Below are 19742 nucleotides of genomic sequence, written 5' to 3'. Positions count from 1 at the left end.
TGTTGCATCATCAGCGTGTGTTCCATCATCAGCGTGTGTTGCATCATCAGCGTGTGTTGCATCATCAGTGTGTGTTGCTTCATCAGCGTGTGTTGCATCATCAGCGTGTGTTGCATCATCAGCGTGTGTTGCATCATCAGCGTGTGTTGCATCATCAGCGTGTGTTGCATCATCAGCGTGTGTTGCATCATCAGCGTGTGTTGCATCATCAGTGTGTGTTGCTTCATCAGCGTGTGTTGCATCATCAGCGTGTGTTGCATCATCAGCGTGTGTTGCATCATCAGCGTGTGTTGCTTCCTCAGCGTGTGTTGCATCATCAGCGTGTGTTGCATCATCAGCGTGTGTTGCATCATCAGCGTGTGTTGCTTCATCAGCGTGTGTTGCATCATCAGCGTGTGTTGCATCATCAGCGTGTGTTGCTTCATCAGCGTGTGTTGCTTCATCAGCGTGTGTTGCTTCATCAGCGTGTGTTGCATCATCAGCGTGTGTTGCATCATCAGCGTGTGTTGCTTCATCAGCGTGTGTTGCATCATCAGCGTGTGTTGCATCATCAGCGTGTGTTGCTTCATCAGCGTGTGTTGCATCATCAGCGTGTGTTGCATCATCAGCGTGTGTTGCATCATCAGTGTGTGTTGCTTCATCAGCGTGTGTTGCATCATCAGCGTGTGTTGCATCATCAGCGTGTGTTGCTTCATCAGCGTGTGTTGCATCATCAGCGTGTGTTGCATCATCAGCGTGTGTTGCATCATCAGCGTGTGTTGCATCATCAGCGTGTGTTGCATCATCAGCGTGTGTTGCTTCATCAGCGTGTGTTGCATCATCAGCGTGTGTTGCATCATCAGCGTGTGTTGCTTCATCAGCGTGTGTTGCATCATCAACTTGTGTTGCAGTGTGTGTTGCTTCATCAGCGTGTGTTGCTTCATCAGCGTGTGTTGCATCATCAGCGTGTGTTGCATCATCAGCGTGTGTTGCTTCATCAGCGTGTGTTGCTTCATCAGCGTGTGTTGCTTCATCAGCGTGTGTTGCTTCATCAGCGTGTGTTGCTTCATCAGTGTGTGTTGCATCATCAGCGTGTGTTGCTTCATCAGCCTGTGTTGCTTCATCAGCGTGTGTTGCATCATCAGCGTGTGTTGCATCATCAGCGTGTGTTGCATCATCAGCGTGTGAGTGTTGATTGCTACATCAATGTGTGTGCCGTCCTTCACTCTTGTTGTCCTCCTGACGTGGCTATATAACAACCTTGTGTCAGATTCTATCTTTCCATGCTATATTATTCTTTAATTCATGTTGAGCCTCTCGTCTCAGCCATGCATATTCATTTCTAGTTCTTCTGCTCAATTCCTTGTTTTCCTGAGTTATTAGCCGTCTATTTTCCCACACTGCCACATTTAGTTTAGGCCTCTCAACAACTCTGGGTCAGCCATGGGCTCGCTATATACTTCTCATCTGCCTCTCTGCACGTTGTGGCCTTGTGTTCCATCATTCCCTTGACTGTCTTTTCCTTTAGTTCTCTTCCCCACTGAACCTCATACAGAAATTGAATTATACCTGAATGGTCACAACTATCGATGGACCCTTCAAATGCAGTACCCATTTATGTCAGAACCACTCAGGATGAATAAGATTTCAGCTTTGCTGGTTCCTTTCCTTTATCTGGTTGTGTCCCTAACATGTTGGTACATGAGGTTTTCCAGTACCACCTCCATCATCTTGGCTCTCCACGTTTCTAATCCCCCCATGTGACTCCATGTCTTCCCAGTCAATCTCCTTGTAGTTGAAATTCCCCATGACAAGTAACTATGTGCTGCCCATGTAGAGTCCTTATGGACACATCACCTAGTGTGTCCACCATCGCTCTGTTGCTCTAATCATATTTTTGTCCTCGTCTCATGTTGTTTAGTGGTGGGTTGTAAATCACTGCTACCACCGCCTTGGCACCCCCAGTCAGATATGTTTCTACTATGTAGTCATCTGCTTCTCCTTTTTCATTCCTCCCATCTCAAAACTCCTCAGGATCTGATAATAAGTCGGGAAGATCGCATCTGTTATCATCTCCATAATTTTTCTCCGTGAGCGTTACAATGTCTGGGGATACTTCCATTCGTTCATGCCACTCCACACTAATATTTGTTATTCCATCTGCATTGCGTGCGTGTGTGTGTGTGTGTGTGTGTGTGTGTGTGTGTGTGTGTGTGTGTGTGTGTGTGTGTGTGTGTGTATGTGTGTGTGTCAATTCACCTATTTATTGAGTACACACATAACTAAACATTAATTACCTTAGACAGAACTGACACTTCTCTCAACTTAACCACCACCACCGAGCCACAAGACCCGCCCCGGGTGCTGGCTTGTCAAGCCACCTAAAAATCCCAGTCTATAACTTCTAGCTTGCGCAATATTTATGATCGCAACTTTAGTAAAGTGTTGCACAAAGTTGCTTATAAGTTATACTTTTTGAGTTGAAGCAGCAGTGTGCAAGAAAATGTATTATTTACTGCCTCTACTACCAGTTTTACCGTATATGTTTATATATATATATATATATATATATATATATATATATATATATATATATATATATATATATATATATATATATATATATATATATTTATATATTTATATATATGTAAAGTGGTCACTTTATTAAGTACACCTGTACACCAGCTTGTTAATGCAAATATCTAATCATTCAATCACGTGGCAATATCTTCAGTGCCTAACAGCATCCAGACATGGTCACGATATTCAACTGTTGTTCAGAATGAACATCAGAATGGTTAAGAAATGTGAAGTAAGTGACTGAGTAAGGAATGATTGTTGGTGCCAGACGGGATGGTCAGAATATCTCAGAAACTGCTGATCTGGTATTTTCACGCACAACAGTCTCCAGAGTTTACAGAAAACAGTCAAAAATTCAAAACATCAAATAAGCGGCAGTTCTGAGGGCGATTACGTCTTGATAATGGAAACTCTCGTATGAGGGTGACCAGACTGGTTCAAGGTGACAGCAATGTGAGAGTCACTCAAATAACCACACATTATAACAGTGGTATGCTAAAGAGTACCTCTCAACGCACACTGTCATAGCTTGAAGTAGATGGTCAGCAGCAGAAAACCTCACCGGGTTTCACTCCTGTCAGCTAATAACAGGAAACTGAGGCTACGGAAGACACAGACTTAACAGACTTGGACAGATGAAGACTGGAGAAACATGACCTTGTCTGACAAATCGTAATTTATGCTGCTACGTGCAGGTGGTAGGGTTAGAATTAGGCATAAACCTGTACTATGTGCTGATACGAGAGATTCGCAGATTGGATGTGTAGCGGACAAATCTGCAGCATCTGTGATGCTGTTATGTCAACATGAACCAGAATCTCTAAACAATGTTTCCGGCACACCTTACTGAATCCATTCTATGAAGAATTCGGGACGTTCTTGGGGCTCATTAAAGCCCTACCCAGTACTAGGATGGTGTACTTAATAAAGTGGCCACTGTGTGCATAAGCAATACAACCAAACTTTCGCCATTTTCAAATTTAAAAGCAACAGTGAAAATAAGATAAAATAAGACTTATAAAAGCTGAATATGACCTCACATTGACTTTACATATGAATTTACATTTAACTTCGCATGACTTTACATATGATCTCACATATAACATTACACATGACTTTACATATGACCTCACATACGACCTCACGTATGACCTCACATACAACCTCACATGTGACATCAAACATGACCTCACACATGACCTCACACATGACCTCACATATGACCTCACATATGACCACACATGACCTTACACAACACCTCACATATGACCTCATATGACCTCACATATTACCTCACATACGATCTCACATATGACCTCTCATACGATCTCATATGACCTCACATATGACCTCACGTATGACCTCACATATGACCTCAATTGACCTCATATGGCATCGCACATGACCTCCATATGACCTCACATATGACAACACACATGACCTCACATATGACCTCACATATAACTTCACATTTAACCCCAGTCACTGAACGTGAGAACGTAGTGAAGGTTTAGTCACATGTAATATTTTTCAAGAGCGACAGGTCAAACATAGTTGATAATCTTCACAAATTCTATTATTTATAAATGATTCTAATTTATATAACCCTGAACTAATATTGGTATTGAAATCAATACGAATATTAGACTCGACTGCATAGACAGAGTATTAGACTCGTGTCCAGTTCTAATGCTATATTTATGTGGTTGTAATCTTAGTTTGAGGTTTTTTCCAGTTTGACCATAATAAACTTTATTGCATTTTGTACAGGGAATCTTGAACTGTAGAAGGAGAGGGTCAATGTCCCAACAGTCTAGTCCCAGATCAGTTCTCCTGGTGGATCAAGGCCTAATCAACCAGGTTGTTACTTCTGGCTGCGCACAGTCTGACGTACAAACCACTCTCCTGCAGGTCAGGAACTGATGTGAGGAGCTGGTCCAGTTCCTTCTTAAAGACACCAGAGGGAGAGTGTTGAAGAGTCGGAGACCTCTGACATTTAAAGAGTTCTCTCTTAGTGTACTCGTCGCTGCCCTGCCTTTAACTGGAGATAGGTTGCACCGTCTGCCAAATTACTTTCACGTGGAGTGACTGCAGTGTGCAGGCTAGGAATTAGTCCCTCTAGGATTTTTTCATGTGTAAATTATGATGTACTTTTCTCTCTTACGTTTCAAGGAATACAGTTGCAGAGATTTCTGACGTTCCCAGTAGTTTAGTTGTTTGACTGTATACTGGCAATGAAAGCTCTTTGAATTGCATGTGACTGGCAGTAACAGCCTGGTTGATCAGGCCCTGATTTACCGAGAGTTCTGGTCATGGACCGGGTTCCAAGAGATTTGACCCCCGGAACACCCTCCAGGTAGACTCCGGGTAATTTTTCCAGCTTAGCAATATGGTTTGCCTTTAAGGTGGCTGTCAGTATACAGCAGTACTCCAGCCTGGAGAGAACAAGTGACTTGAAGAGTATCATCAGTGACTCAGCATCTCTTGTCTTGAAAGTACTAGTTATCCAGCTTATTGTTTTCCTCGCGGTAGCAACAGCAACATTGTTGGGATCCTTGAATGTGAGATCTGACAACATCACTTCCAAATCTAGCGCAGCGAACTTTTTCTCTGCTGAACGATTACAGTTTATCGTGTACTTGGTTAGTCTTTATTTCCACTAGTCTTCCAAAGAGGGCAACTGAAATTTATCCTTATTGAACATCATATTTTTGCCTGAGGCTCACTGCAACGTTGAAACAGCAACACTTGATTTATAACCTCATAAAGATTCACTGTCTTCCACGGACGTCTCTGTCACTGATATTCTGGTGTCATCAGTAGAGGATGTTATGGCGCTATGATTTGTGTTTTTGTCTATGTCGGACATGAAAATAAGAAGCAGAAGTAGAGCAATACTGGGATGCCTTTTTAAGTTCACTGAGATATAGGGTACTGGTGTTACACAATACTGGGATGCCTTTTTAAGTTCACTGAGATATAGGGTACTGGTGTTACACAATACTGGGATGCCTTTTTTAAGTTCACTGAGATATAGGGTACTGGTGTTACACAATACTGGGATGTCATTTTTAAGTTCACTGAGATATAGGGTACTGGTGTTACACAATACTGGGATGCCTTTTTTAAGTTCACTGAGATATAGGGTACTGGTGTTACACAATACTGGGATGCCTTTTTTTAAGTTCACTGAGATATAGGGTACTGGTGTTACACAATACTGGGATGCCTTTTTAAGTTCACTGAGATATAGGGTACTGGTGTTACACAATACTGGGATGTCTTTTTTAAGTTCACTGAGATATAGGGTACTGGTGTTACACAATACTGGGATGTCTTTTTTAAGTTCACTGAGATATAGGGTACTGGTGTTACACAATACTGGGATGCCTTTTTAAGTTCACTGAGATATAGGGTACTGGTGTTACACAATACTGGGATGTCTTTTTTAAGTTCACTGAGATATAGGGTACTGGTGTTACACAATACTGGGATGTCTTTTTTAAGTTCACTGAGATATAGGGTACTGGTGTTACACAATACTGGGATGTCATTTTTAAGTTCACTGAGGTATAGGGTACTGGTGTTACACAATACTGGGATGTCTTTTTTAAGTTCACTGAGGTATAGGGTACTGGTGTTACACAATACTGGGATGTCTTTTTTAAGTTCATTGAGGTATAGGGTACTGGTGTTACACAATACTGGGATGCCTTTTTAAGTTCACTGAGATATAGGGTACTGGTGTTACACAATACTGGGATGTCTTTTTTAAGTTCACTGAGATATAGGGTACTGGTGTTACACAATACTGGGATGTCTTTTTTAAGTTCACTGAGGTATAGGGTACTGGTGTTACACAATACTGGGATGTCTTTTTTAAGTTCACTGAGGTATAGGGTACTGGTGTTACACAATACTGGGATGTCTTTTTTAAGTTCATTGAGGTATAGGGTACTGGTGTTACACAATACTGGGATGCCTTTTTAAGTTCACTGAGATATAGGGTACTGGTGTTACACAATACTGGGATGTCTTTTTTAAGTTCACTGAGGTATAGGGTACTGGTGTTACACAATACTGGGATGTCTTTTTTAAGTTCATTGAGGTATAGGGTACTGGTGTTACACAATACTGGGATGTCTTTTTTAAGTTCACTGAGGTATAGGGTACTGGTGTTACACAATACTGGGATGTCTTTTTTAAGTTCATTGAGGTATAGGGTACTGGTGTTACACAATACTGGGATGTCTTTTTTAAGTTCACTGAGGTATAGGGTACTGGTGTTACACAATACTGGGATGTCTTTTTTAAGTTCATTGAGGTATAGGGTACTGGTGTTACACAATACTGGGATGCCTTTTTTAAGTTCACTGAGGTATAGGGTACTGGTGTTACACAATACTGGGATGTCTTTTTTAAGTTCATTGAGGTATAGGGTACTGGTGTTACACAATACTGGGATGTCTTTTTTAAGTTCATTGAGGTATAGGGTACTGGTGTTACACAAAACATCAAGTCAGTTAAATTGCAGCAAGGAAATAGGCTGGTTGTTGCACTGTCCAGGTGTCATGGTTGACACGAGAAGCCAATTACTTTTAGTGAAGGTGCACTCCCCTGACAGGTAATCGCACACCTGTCCTCGTTGATCACTGCTTGAGATTGAAAGTGAAGAAGCACTGCCATCAGTTTCACTGTTCAGATTCTAAGAAAATATTTAGCTTTCTTGTTGTTTCTTAGGCATATTTTGAGAGGTCAGAGGTAAACAGTGAGAGTAGAGGTTCAAGATGTGCTCAGAAAAATGGTAGTTACTGGTGCGATGTAAGTTCAACGACAGGTTGAAGATGGAGGTTCAGAGGGCGTGAAGCAGGTTTAATGACAGGTGTTGAACATGGAGGTTCAAAGGGTGTGAAGCAGGTTCAATGAGAGGTGTTGAACATGGAGGTTCAAAGGGTGTGAAGCAGGTTCAATGAGAGGTGATGAACATGGAGGTTCAGAGGGTGTGAAGCAGGTTCAATGACAGGTGTTGAACATGGAGGTTCAGAGGGTGTGAAGCAGGTTCAATGAGAGGTGTTGAACATGAAGGTTCAGAGGGTGTGAAGCAGGTTCAATGAGAGGTGTTGAACATGGAGGTTCAGAGGGTGTAAAGCAGGTTCGATGAGAGGTGTTGAATATGGAGGACCATAGAGTGTTTAGGGCGTCAGCGCCCCCGCCGCCCGATCCATGACTAGGCCTCGTGGTGAATCAGGAACTGATCACTCAGGTTATTACTGCCGGCTGCACACAATCCAGCGTACGAACCACAGCTGAGCTGATCAGCTTCTGATTTTGGGTGTCTGTTCAATTCCTTCTTGAAGACAGCCAGGGTTCTTAAAGACAGCCAAGTGTCTAGAAGACAGGTAATCCCCATTATGTTTGCTGAGAGGCAGTTGAATAGTCTTAGGTTCCAGACACTTATTGTGTTATCTCGTAGTGTACTCATGGCGCCCCTGCTTTTCATTGGAAGTATGTTGCACTTCATGCCGTGGGTTACTAGCTGAGTAGGTGAGTTATTGAGTAGGTGAGTTACTAACTGAGTAGGCAAATTAGTAACTGATTAGGTGAATTACTAACTGAGTAGGTAAGTTAGTAACTGAGTAGGTGAGTTACTGAGTAGGAGGGTTACTAACCCATTAGGTGGGTAGTAGTCTCCAGTAGCACTGTCACTGACAGCCTCTCCAACGCGGCGCCTTAAACCACTCACTAACAGATGCCTTGTAACGTTGTAACGTTAATAATAATATATCTTTATTTCTACAATTACATGTACAAGGTATACAGACCATAGCTGACATCAATGACATACTACTATATAGAAAGCCTCTTGTTATACAGAGCATTTCGGGAATATTAGGTCAGTTTTTGTTCCAGAATGCGACCCACACCTGTCCACTAACACCCAGGTAATCATTTTACTGATAGGTTAACATGGACAGTAGGAGCCTTGAGGATACACGTCCTAATGTTTCCTGCCGTATCGGGAACTGAACCCGGAGGTCCTGGTTGAGGACCTCACACACTGAGGTCCGGGGTGAGGACCTCACACACTGAGGTCCGGGGCGAGGACCTCACACACTGAGATCTGGGGCGAGGGCCTCACACACTGAGGTCTGGGATGAGGACTTCACACACTGAGGTCCGGGGTGAGGACCTCACACACTGAGGTCCGGGGTGAGGACTTCACACACTGAGGTCCGAGGTGAGGACCTCACACACTGAGGTCCGGGGAGAGGACCTCACACACTGAGCGCACTAGAGATCGAGTGACAGGACACCCAAGTTAGGTAACCAGCTTGACTGTAAGCCATGTTTGGAATCCTTCTGGCTACTGTATTTCTGTGTATATACCAGTGTTCAAGACTGGCAAGCAGAGTTTACTGCTGTGTTGAAGACTGGCAAGTAGAGTTTACAACTGTGTCGAAGACTGGCAAGCAAAGTTTACTGAGGTTTACGACTCTCCAGGCAGTAAACCACAGACTAGGATCTGCAGTAATAAATTTGGAACGATTTCTTGCTGGTTGTTTGAAGTTAAGAGAGCGATAGAGAGAGAGGGAGAGAGAGAGAGAGAGAGAGAGAGAGAGAGAGAGAGAGAGAGAGAGAGAGAGAGAGACAGACAGACAGACAGACAGACAGACAGACAGACAGACAGATAGAGAGATTAACTGGTCGAAGAATATGACACATACAAAATTTGAGAATCTATACTGAGGAAACGCTTCGCTAACCAGTGGCTTCTTCAGTTCAGTTTCGAGACAAACGGTGGGAGATGAGAAGTTTGAGGTAATCAGTCCCTCAGCCTGGAGTCGATGTATTCATCCCATCAATCTTAGGAAAAGTAGAGCATATGCTGGAGTGGCTTATATACTTCAGTCAGGTGGGTTGAAGCAGGAAGCGGAGTCACAGTAAGACACATCCACCAGTGTAAAAACCACGGTACGGGCGGGGATTGAACTCGCGGTGTTCGAGGAATCTAAAATATGATAAGCCAAAATATGTATTTGTAAATACATGAATGAAAGATACTTAGCTTAAGTGACAGCTCAAAGTCCTGGCAGCTACCCCCAGGTTGTTGTCTTGAGGAGTCGTAATGCTCCAGCCCTGGACTGTGGGAATTCAAGTAAGCATAAGTATATAATTGCCCCAGAGAAGCGTATATTTCAGCGTTTCACTTTATGAATTAATGCTAAATAGACGGACACTTACTTTTTTGGGCTCAATGGCCCGTGGATAATGAGATGTATTGGTAAATCTAGACACAGTACGCCCTAACTATCTGTTGCAGCCGACCTAACTAGGTGCGTAACTGACTAGACTTATCTGGGTATTTGTATCTGACCCGCAAATTGATTCCCTGGCTTGTGGTAGGGAAACTGTACCCCGGTATCCGATGTCTTGACTGAAGTAGTGTCTCACGGTTGCACTGTCTCTAATTGAAGACTGTTCTCAACACACACTTTTACACTACACCAGGATCAAGATTACTCTTTTCGTGGTAATTCACAACAGGAAGATCACAATTCACTGTGTTATAGGTCTACCGCGAATGTTTGAGAGTGTACAAGGGTCACACGCACTGTTCCTTTGTTTAGGTAATGCTCGCACTACACACGCTTCCCCTTCTTATCCTGAAGTCAAACTGCCTTCTGTCGCGCCCACTTTGCCCTGGACGCCGCTCTAAATCACTGACTTCACCATATTTCCCTTCTTGCTAAACATCGTCACAGTGTTCAATACAAGACAGCAGATTTCTTGATATCTAGTAATAGACGACAGTTGATTATTGTCCCACATTGTAGTAAAATGTTGCAGGGTTTTCCTATGATTTTCCTTCTTAAGTGAAGAGAGTTACTTTCCTCATTTCACTGTCAGTCGTATTACAGTAACACTACTCCGCAGAGGTGGCGCGAATTCCTTAACGCTCTTGGCCTCATACGGAATCAATTAAACTGTTTATGAGGAAGCAGGAGAGGCTATAAGCCCCTCTGGAGAGCTGAGTCCCTCAGGGGTCTGAAGGGGTCGATCTCCGCCCTTACCCTTGTTTGTCTGCAATAGTGTCATTAAGACTTCGTGAGTCCACTACTGTATTATGTCTGTAGGTCAGGCAAGAGTAGAAGAACTCCCTTGATCAAGATCTAAGATGTTGCTGTGTTTGACACACATGATCGACTCAACATATCTACTCCAGGCTCAGGGACTGATTACCTCAGACTCCTCCTCAACTTCCACCGTTCTTCTCTGTATTGGACTGAAGAAGCCAGCCAGTGAACCTTGTACCCAACCCCTAGTGAACCTTGTACCCAGCCCATAGTGAACCTTGTAGCCAGCCCATAGTGAACCTTGTAGCCAGCCCATAGTGAACCTTGTAGCCAGCCCATAGTGAACCTTGTAGCCAGCCCATAGTGAACCTTGTAGCCAGCCCATAGTGAACCTTGTAGCCAGCCCATAGTGTAGTACCTTGTACCCAACCCATAGTGAACCTTGTAGCCAGCCCATAGTGAACCTTGCAGCCAGCCCAGAGTGATCCCTTGATGTTTTCTACCCAGCACCCTGGAAGTGCTCACCAGCTACCCTGATAGGATCACATTATATCCCTGGAAAAATGTTAAACTACTGATGTGACACTATACTTGTGTATCTACCCTAGCTGACACCTACATTACACAAAAAAGAGAAAGAGAGAGTATATATAATAGGCCAGCAGACAGGGACGGGACAAGAGAGGTAGTAGGAAAGGAAGTAGAGAGGTAGTGATAGTGGTAGTACTAGTAGTAATAGTGGAGTCAGATCAAGGAAGAGAAGTACTGTGTTTTCGTTCCTACACTTTGTGGGTCCCTAGCTCTCCTGCAGTGCTCCTAGTGGGTCCCTAGCTCCCCTGCAGTGCTCCTTGTGGGTCCCTAGCTCTCCTGCGGTGCTCCTTGTGGGTCCCTAGCTCTCCTGCAGTGCTCCTTGTGGGTCCCTAGCTCTCCTGCAGTGCTCCTTGTGGGTCCCTAGCTCTCCTGCAGTGCTCCTTGTGGGTCCCTAGCTCCCCTGCAGTGCTCCTTGTGGGTTCCTAGCTCCCCTGCAGTGCTCCTTGTGGGTCCCTAGCTCCCCTGCAGTGCTCCTTGTGGGTCTCTAGCTCCCCTGCAGTGCTCCTTGTGGGTCCCTAGCTCCCCTGCAGTGCTCCTTGTGGGTCTCTAGCTCCCCTGCAGTGCTCCTCCTTCGTGGTCTTTGACTGACTCTACTATTATTACTACTACCACTATCTCTCTACTTCCTTTTCTATTACGCTTCTGGTCCCGTCCCTGTCTCCTGGCCTATATATACTCACTTCTCTCCTTTTTGTTAGTGTGACTTTGTAAATGGTCCAAGGTGGACCGAAACGTCGTCGTAAGCTCCTCGCTTCTATGTACGGGTTATCTGGGTATTGTTCCAGTCACGGTATTGTGTCTTTCTGTTATTTTTGTCGCCTACATCCCAACATGTGGTGATCAGCAGGATGGAGCTCCCGATCACAAGATCACATGCCCACAAGTACCACCTCCACCAGATAGCATCAGATGCACTTGGCTCCTGGGCAAATCTTTCTCTTCCAGGGTCTCAGTGTGGCCATCCGGAGAGGGAACGCCTGCTGCATCGTGGCTCCAAAAACTTGAATTACTTTCAAATCTCTGTAAATTCCTAAACTATTGCACTCATTAATATACAATCAAATGTTAAGTTAAATTGCTAATATGTTTGATATGTTAATATATTTAACATATACTCAATATATGGATAGAGAAGCAAGAGTAACAGTTTGTGTGTATATTTGCACCTCTAGTTGAGGTCCTCGTCAGCAGGTCTCACATGGAGGGTGTGATTAACAAATAAGGAGTTACTGGCGTATGTCTGTGGATGTTCAATGACCAGTGTTCATAACACTGATGTTCATCAACACGTTGTATTAACCTCACTGACTCGTGTTCATCAACATGTTTTGTTCACCTCAGAGGCGAACATTTGCAACAACAATGTGAACAACTCAGTGCAAGAAGAAACTTTGCAACGTGACTACCATGTATAATGACTCTGTTGTATAATGACTGTTGTATAATGACTCTGTTGTATAATGACTCTGTTGTATAATGACTGTGTTGTATAATGATTGTGTTGTATAATGACTGTGTTGTATAATGATTGTGTTGTATAATGACTCTGTTGTATAATGATTGTGTTGTATAATGACTCTGTTGTATAATGACTCTGTTGTATAATGATTGTGTTGTATAATGACTCTGTTGTATAATGACTGTGTTGTATAATGACTCTGTTGTATAATGACTCTGTTGTATAATGATTGTGTTGTATAATGACTCTGTTGTATAATGACTCTGTTGTATAATGATTGTGTTGTATAATGACTCTGTTGTATAATGACTGTGTTGTATAATGACTGTGTTGTATAATGACTCTGTTGTATAATGACTCTGTTGTATAATGACTCTGTTGTATAATGACTCTGTTGTATAATGACTGTGTTGTATAATGACTGTGTTGTATAATGACTCTGTTGTATAATGATTGTGTTGTATAATGATTGTGTTGTATAATGACTCTGTTGTATAATGATTGTGTTGTATAATGATTGTGTTGTATAATGACTGTGTTGTATAATGACTCTGTTGTATAATGATTGTGTTGTATAATGACTGTGTTGTATAATGACTCTGTTGTATAATGACTCTGTTGTATAATGACTCTGTTGTATAATGACTGTGTTGTATAATGACTCTGTTGTATAATGATTGTGTTGTATAATGACTGTGTTGTATAATGACTGTTGTATAATGACTCTGTTGTATAATGACTGTGTTGTATAATGACTCTGTTGTATAATGATTGTGTTGTATAATGACTGTGTTGTATAATGACTCTGTTGTATAATGATTGTGTTGTATAATGACTGTGTTGTATAATGACTCTGTTGTATAATGACTCTGTTGTATAATGACTGTGTTGTATAATGACTCTGTTGTATAATGACTGTGTTGTATAATGACTGTGTTGTATAATGACTGTGTTGTATAATGACTCTGTTGTATAATGACTCTGTTGTATAATGACTGTGTTGTATAATGACTCTGTTGTATAATGACTCTGTTGTATAATGACTGTGTTGTATAATGACTGTGTTGTATAATGACTCTGTTGTATTATGATTGTGTTGTATAATGATTGTGTTGTATAATGACTCTGTTGTATAATGATTGTGTTGTATAATGATTGTGTTGTATAATGACTGTGTTGTATAATGACTCTGTTGTATAATGATTGTGTTGTATAATGACTGTGTTGTATAATGACTCTGTTGTATAATGACTCTGTTGTATAATGACTCTGTTGTATAATGACTGTGTTGTATAATGACTCTGTTGTATAATGATTGTGTTGTATAATGACTGTGTTGTATAATGATTGTGTTGTATAATGACTCTGTTGTATAATGACTGTGTTGTATAATGACTGTTGTATAATGATTGTGTTGTATAATGACTGTGTTGTATAATGACTCTGTTGTATAATGATTGTGTTGTATAATGACTGTGTTGTATAATGACTCTGTTGTATAATGACTCTGTTGTATAATGACTGTGTTGTATAATGACTCTGTTGTATAATGATTGTGTTGTATAATGACTGTGTTGTATAATGACTCTGTTGTATAATGATTGTGTTGTATAATGACTGTGTTGTATAATGACTCTGTTGTATAATGACTCTGTTGTATAATGACTGTGTTGTATAATGACTCTGTTGTATAATGATTGTGTTGTATAATGACTGTGTTGTATAATGATTGTGTTGTATAATGACTCTGTTGTATAATGACTGTGTTGTATAATGATTGTGTTGTATAATGATTGTGTTGCATAATGACTCTGTTGTATAATGATTGTGTTGTATAATGACTCTGTTGTATAATGATTGTGTTGTATAATGATTGTGTTGTATAATGACTGTGTTGTATAATGACTGTGTTGTATAATGATTGTGTTGTATAATGACTGTGTTGTATAATGATTGTGTTGTATAATGATTGTGTTGTATAATGATTGTGCAGTATAATGACTCTGTTGTATAATGATTGTGTTGTATAATGACTGTGTTGTATAATGATTGTGTTGTATAATGACTGTGTTGTATAATGATTGTGTTGTATAATGATTGTGCTGTATAATGATTGTGTTGTATAATGACTGTGTTGTATAATGACTCTGTTGTATAATGACTGTGTTGTATAATGATTGTGTTGTATAATGATTGTGCTGTATAATGACTGTGTTGTATAATGATTGTGTTGTATAATGACTGTGTTGTATAATGACTGTGTTGTATAATGACTCTGTTGTATAATGATTGTGTTGTATAATGACTGTGTTGTATAATGACTGTGTTGTATAATGATTGTGTTGTATAATGATTGTGTTGTATAATGACTGTGTTGTATAATGACTGTGTTGTATAATGATTGTGTTGTATAATGACTGTGTTGTATAATGATTGTGTTGTATAATGACTGTGTTGTATAATGACTCTGTTGTATAATGATTGTGTTGTATAATGACTGTGTTGTATAATGATTGTTGCATAATAACTTTGTTGTATAATGACTGTTGTATAATGATTGTGTTGCATACTGACTGTTGTATAATGATTGTGTTGTATAATGATTGTGCTGTATAATGACTGTGTTGTATAATGATTGTGTTGTATAATGACTGTGTTGTATAATGACTGTGTTGTATAATGACTCTGTTGTATAATGATTGTGTTGTATAATGACTGTGTTGTATAATGATTGTGTTGTATAATGATTGTGTTGTATAATGACTGTGTTGTATAATGACTGTGTTGTATAATGATTGTGTTGTATAATGACTGTGTTGTATAATGATTGTGTTGTATAATGACTGTGTTGTATAATGACTATGTTGTATAATGATTGTGTTGTATAATGATTGTGTTGCATACTGACTGTTGCATAATAACTTTGTTGTATAATGACTGTTGTATAATGATTGTGTTGCATACTGACTGTTGCATAATAACTGTGTTGTATAATGATTGTGTTGTATAATGATTGTGTCGTATAATGATTGTTTTGTATAATGACTGTGTTGTATAATGATTGTGTTGTATAATGACTGTGTTGTATAATGACTGTGTTGTATAATGATTGTGTTGTATAATGATTGTGTTGTATAATGATTGTGTTGTATAATGACTGTGTTGTATAATGATTGTGTTGTATAATGATTGTGTTGTATAATGATTGTGTTGTATAATGACTGTGTTGTATAATGATTGTGTTGTATAATGATTGTGTTGTATAATGATTGTGTTGTATAATGATTGTGTTGTATAATGACTGTGTTGTATAATGATTGTGTTGTATAATGACTGTTGCATAATAACTGTTTTGTATAATGACTGTGTTGTATAATGATTGTGTTGTATAATGACTGTTGTATAATGATTGTGTTGTATAATGACTGTTGTATAATGATTGTGTTGCATACTGACTGTTGCATAATAACTTTGTTGTATAATGACTGTTGTATAATGATTGTGTTGCATAATGACTGTTGCATAATAACTGTGTTGTATAATGACTATGTTGCATAAAGACTGTATTTGCCTTAAGCCAGCAAATAGTGGATCCAGCAAGACTGGAAAATGCACTTGACCTCACTTTAACTAATAATGATGATATGGTACAAAATATAGCAGTATCAGAGACAATAAATTTGGATCACAACATAATCCAAGTTCAGACTTGTAACCACAGAGGTCCTGACCGGTAAAATAAGATCAGTTATGAGGATGCCTTCACCAAATTCAACTTCAATAACAGAACATTCATTGGGATCAAATTCACCGTGTCCTAAAGGAAACATGTTGAGATATAAACAAAATAGATCAGAACCAGTTCCTAGAAGGGATTAACTCTGTGGCACTTGAGGTATGCTCAAGGCAAAAGGAAAAAGAAGAGAAGATGTAAACTAGAAAGAGAGAGATGATCCCTCTTAGGAGAAGGCGAAGAATCACAGTGCTTCTCCAAGAGGCCAGTCTATCTGGAATACTGTAAGAGGCACAGGCTAGAAAAAAGAGAAAATATCAAACTTAAGTTAAAGAAATTTTACATAATCCAGGAAACAAAGAACTTTAAGCAATAAGTGAAATTGAAAGAAATCCCAAATGTTTCTTTTCATATGCTAAATGTAAGACAAAAACCATATCCAGTATTGGGCCCTTACTTAAACAAGATGGGAATTACATCGATGACATCAAGGAAATGAGTGACATACTTAAGTTTCAGTGTGACTCAGTGTTTAGTCACTAATTAATCAGACTAACGGTTGATAATCTAAGGATTTTTTTTATAGCCGAGACTGAATTTTTTTTTTTTTTCAGAATTTCGTATAAAGCCCTAACACCATTCGATTTTCAAAAAAGCGTTTAACGACATGCTCATGCACTCTGTCCCAGGTCCAGACTCATGGAACTCTGTGTTCATCAAGTACTGCGAGAAACCCCTCTCATGTGCTTTAAATATTCTATACAGAAGGAGCCTAGACACAAGGGTCATCCCATAGTCGCTGAAAACAACGGATATAGCCATACACCACAAGCTATTGCGAAGAACTGCAGATTGGTAGCAATAACGTCCCACATTATAAAAAATCTTCGAAAGAGTTCTAAGAAGCAAGATCACCAACTAACTGGATACCCACTAATTGCACAATCCAGAGCTACATGGGTTTAGAACAAGTCGTTCCTGCCGCTCACAACTACTGGACCACTATGACATGGTCTTAGTTGCACTGGAGGACGAACAGATTGCAAAAGCCTTTGACAAGTGCTATCACGGTGTAAGAACACACTAAATGCGTGATAAAGGAAAGACAAGAAAAACAGGTGGATAGATCTTTAACTTAATAGAACACAAAAAGTAATAGTAGAGAGAGAAAAGTTAGAGGCTGTCACAGTGAAAATCTGTGTTCCACAAGGCACAGTACTCGTTCCCAGTCTGTTCCACAAGGCACAGTACTCTCTCCCAGTCTGTTCCACAAGGCACAGTACTCGCTCCCAGTTTGTTCCACAAGGCACAGTACTCGCTCCCAGTTTGTTCCACAAGGCACAGTACTCGCTCCCAGTTTGTTCCACAAGGCACAGTACTCGCTCCCAGTCTGTTCCGCAAGGCACAGTACTCGCTCCCAGTCTGTTCCACAAGGCACAGTACTCTCTCCCAGTCTGTTCCACAAGGCACAGTACTCGCTCCCAGTTTGTTCCACAAGGCACAGTACTCGCTCCCAGTCTGTTCCGCAAGGCACAGTACTCGCTCCCAGTCTGTTCCACAAGGCACAGTACTCGCTCCCAGCCTGTTCCACAAGGCACAGTACTCGCTCCCAGTCTGTTCCACAAGGCACAGTACTCGCTCCCAGTCTGTTCCACAAGGCACAGTACTCGCTCCCAGTCTGTTCCACAAGGCACAGTACTCGCTCCCAGTCTGTTCCACAAGGCACAGTACTCGCTCCCAGCCTGTTCCACAAGGCACAGTACTCGCTCCCAGTCTGTTCCACAAGGCACAGTACTCGCTCCCAGTCTGTTCCACAAGGCACAGTACTCGCTCCCAGTCTGTTCCACAAGGCACAGTACTCGCTCCCAGTCTGTTCCGCAAGGCACAGTACTCGCTCCCAGTCTGTTCCACAAGGCACAGTACTCGCTCCCAGTCTGTTCCACAAGGCACAGTACTCGCTCCCAGTCTGTTCCGCAAGGCACAGTACTCGCTCCCAGTCTGTTCCACAAGGCACAGTACTCGCTCCCAGCCTGTTCCTCATACTCTTATCTGACATAGAGATTAAAACTATAGCACCGTGTCTTTCTTTGCTGAAGATTCTAGAATTTGCATGACTGTGTCATCCGTGGAGGTCATTGCAAATATCCATGGGGGGTATAAACCAAGTCTTTAAATGGGCCTCAGCAAACAATATAAAGTTCAACAAGAACACATTTCAATTACCCTCTTATGGAAAACTTAAGGAAATAAGAACTAGATCGGAGTATAAAACAAATTCTAATCACACGATAGAGAGAAAAACAAATATGAAGAACTTGTGAGTGATAATGTCAGAGAATCTCACTTTCAAAGATCACAACACAGTCTTTATCACATTTGTTAGGAAAATCATAGAATGGATAATGAGAATCTTCAAAACAAGGGATGCCAAGCCAGTGATGATCCTCTTTAAGTCACTCGTTCTCTTTCTCTAGGCTAGAGTACTGCTGTACACTAACGGCGCGTTTCAAGGCAGGCCAAACTGCAGATTTAGAGAATATACAGAGAATTTTCACTGCACGTATAATTACAATAAAGCACCTAAATTACTGGGAATATTTTAAGTTTTTTGACGTGTACTACTTTGAACGCAGGCGAGAAAGATACATCATAACATACCCTTGAAAAATCCTAGTCCCGAATCTCCACACAAATATCACTCCCTACGAAAACAAAAGACTCGGCAGGCGGTGTAACATAGAAGAAAAGCAGGAACACAGTGAATACGCTAAGAGATAATTCAATAGTGTCAGGGGCCCAAGACTGTTCATCTGCCTCGCAGCATACATAAGGGGAATTACCAATAGACTCCTAACTGTCTTCAAACAGGAGATGGACAGATACCTAAAGTTAAAGCCTGACCACCGGTTTCTTGTTCGTACAATGGATTGCATGCGGCCGGAAGTAACAGCCTGGTTGATCAGGCCCTGATCCACTGCGAGGCCTGGTCTTGGACAGAGCCGAGGGGGCGTTGACCCCTGGAACATCCATCAGGTACACTCCAGGTAGGCAGGTATAATGACAGTGTTGTATACTGATTGTGTTGTATAATGACAGTGTAGTACAATGATGGTGCTGGGCTGATAATGAATGCTTGTTGAGTTCTGCCTCTCATCATATTTTTGCTTCACCTCCAAAACTGTCATGAAATATTCATGCAAAAAGCATTGAAAAATGTTTTTTTATGCTTAAGTAATGTTGACTCAGTTTATAGCAATTAGTCATTAGTGGGGTCGCTTAATGACCGGGCTTAATTACCAGTCATAATTATAATTTTTGACCT

This window comes from Cherax quadricarinatus, chromosome 11, assembly GCF_038502225.1.
Source record: "Cherax quadricarinatus isolate ZL_2023a chromosome 11, ASM3850222v1, whole genome shotgun sequence".
NCBI classification, from domain to species: domain Eukaryota; kingdom Metazoa; phylum Arthropoda; class Malacostraca; order Decapoda; family Parastacidae; genus Cherax; species Cherax quadricarinatus.
This window is presented reverse-complemented; position numbering follows the sequence as displayed.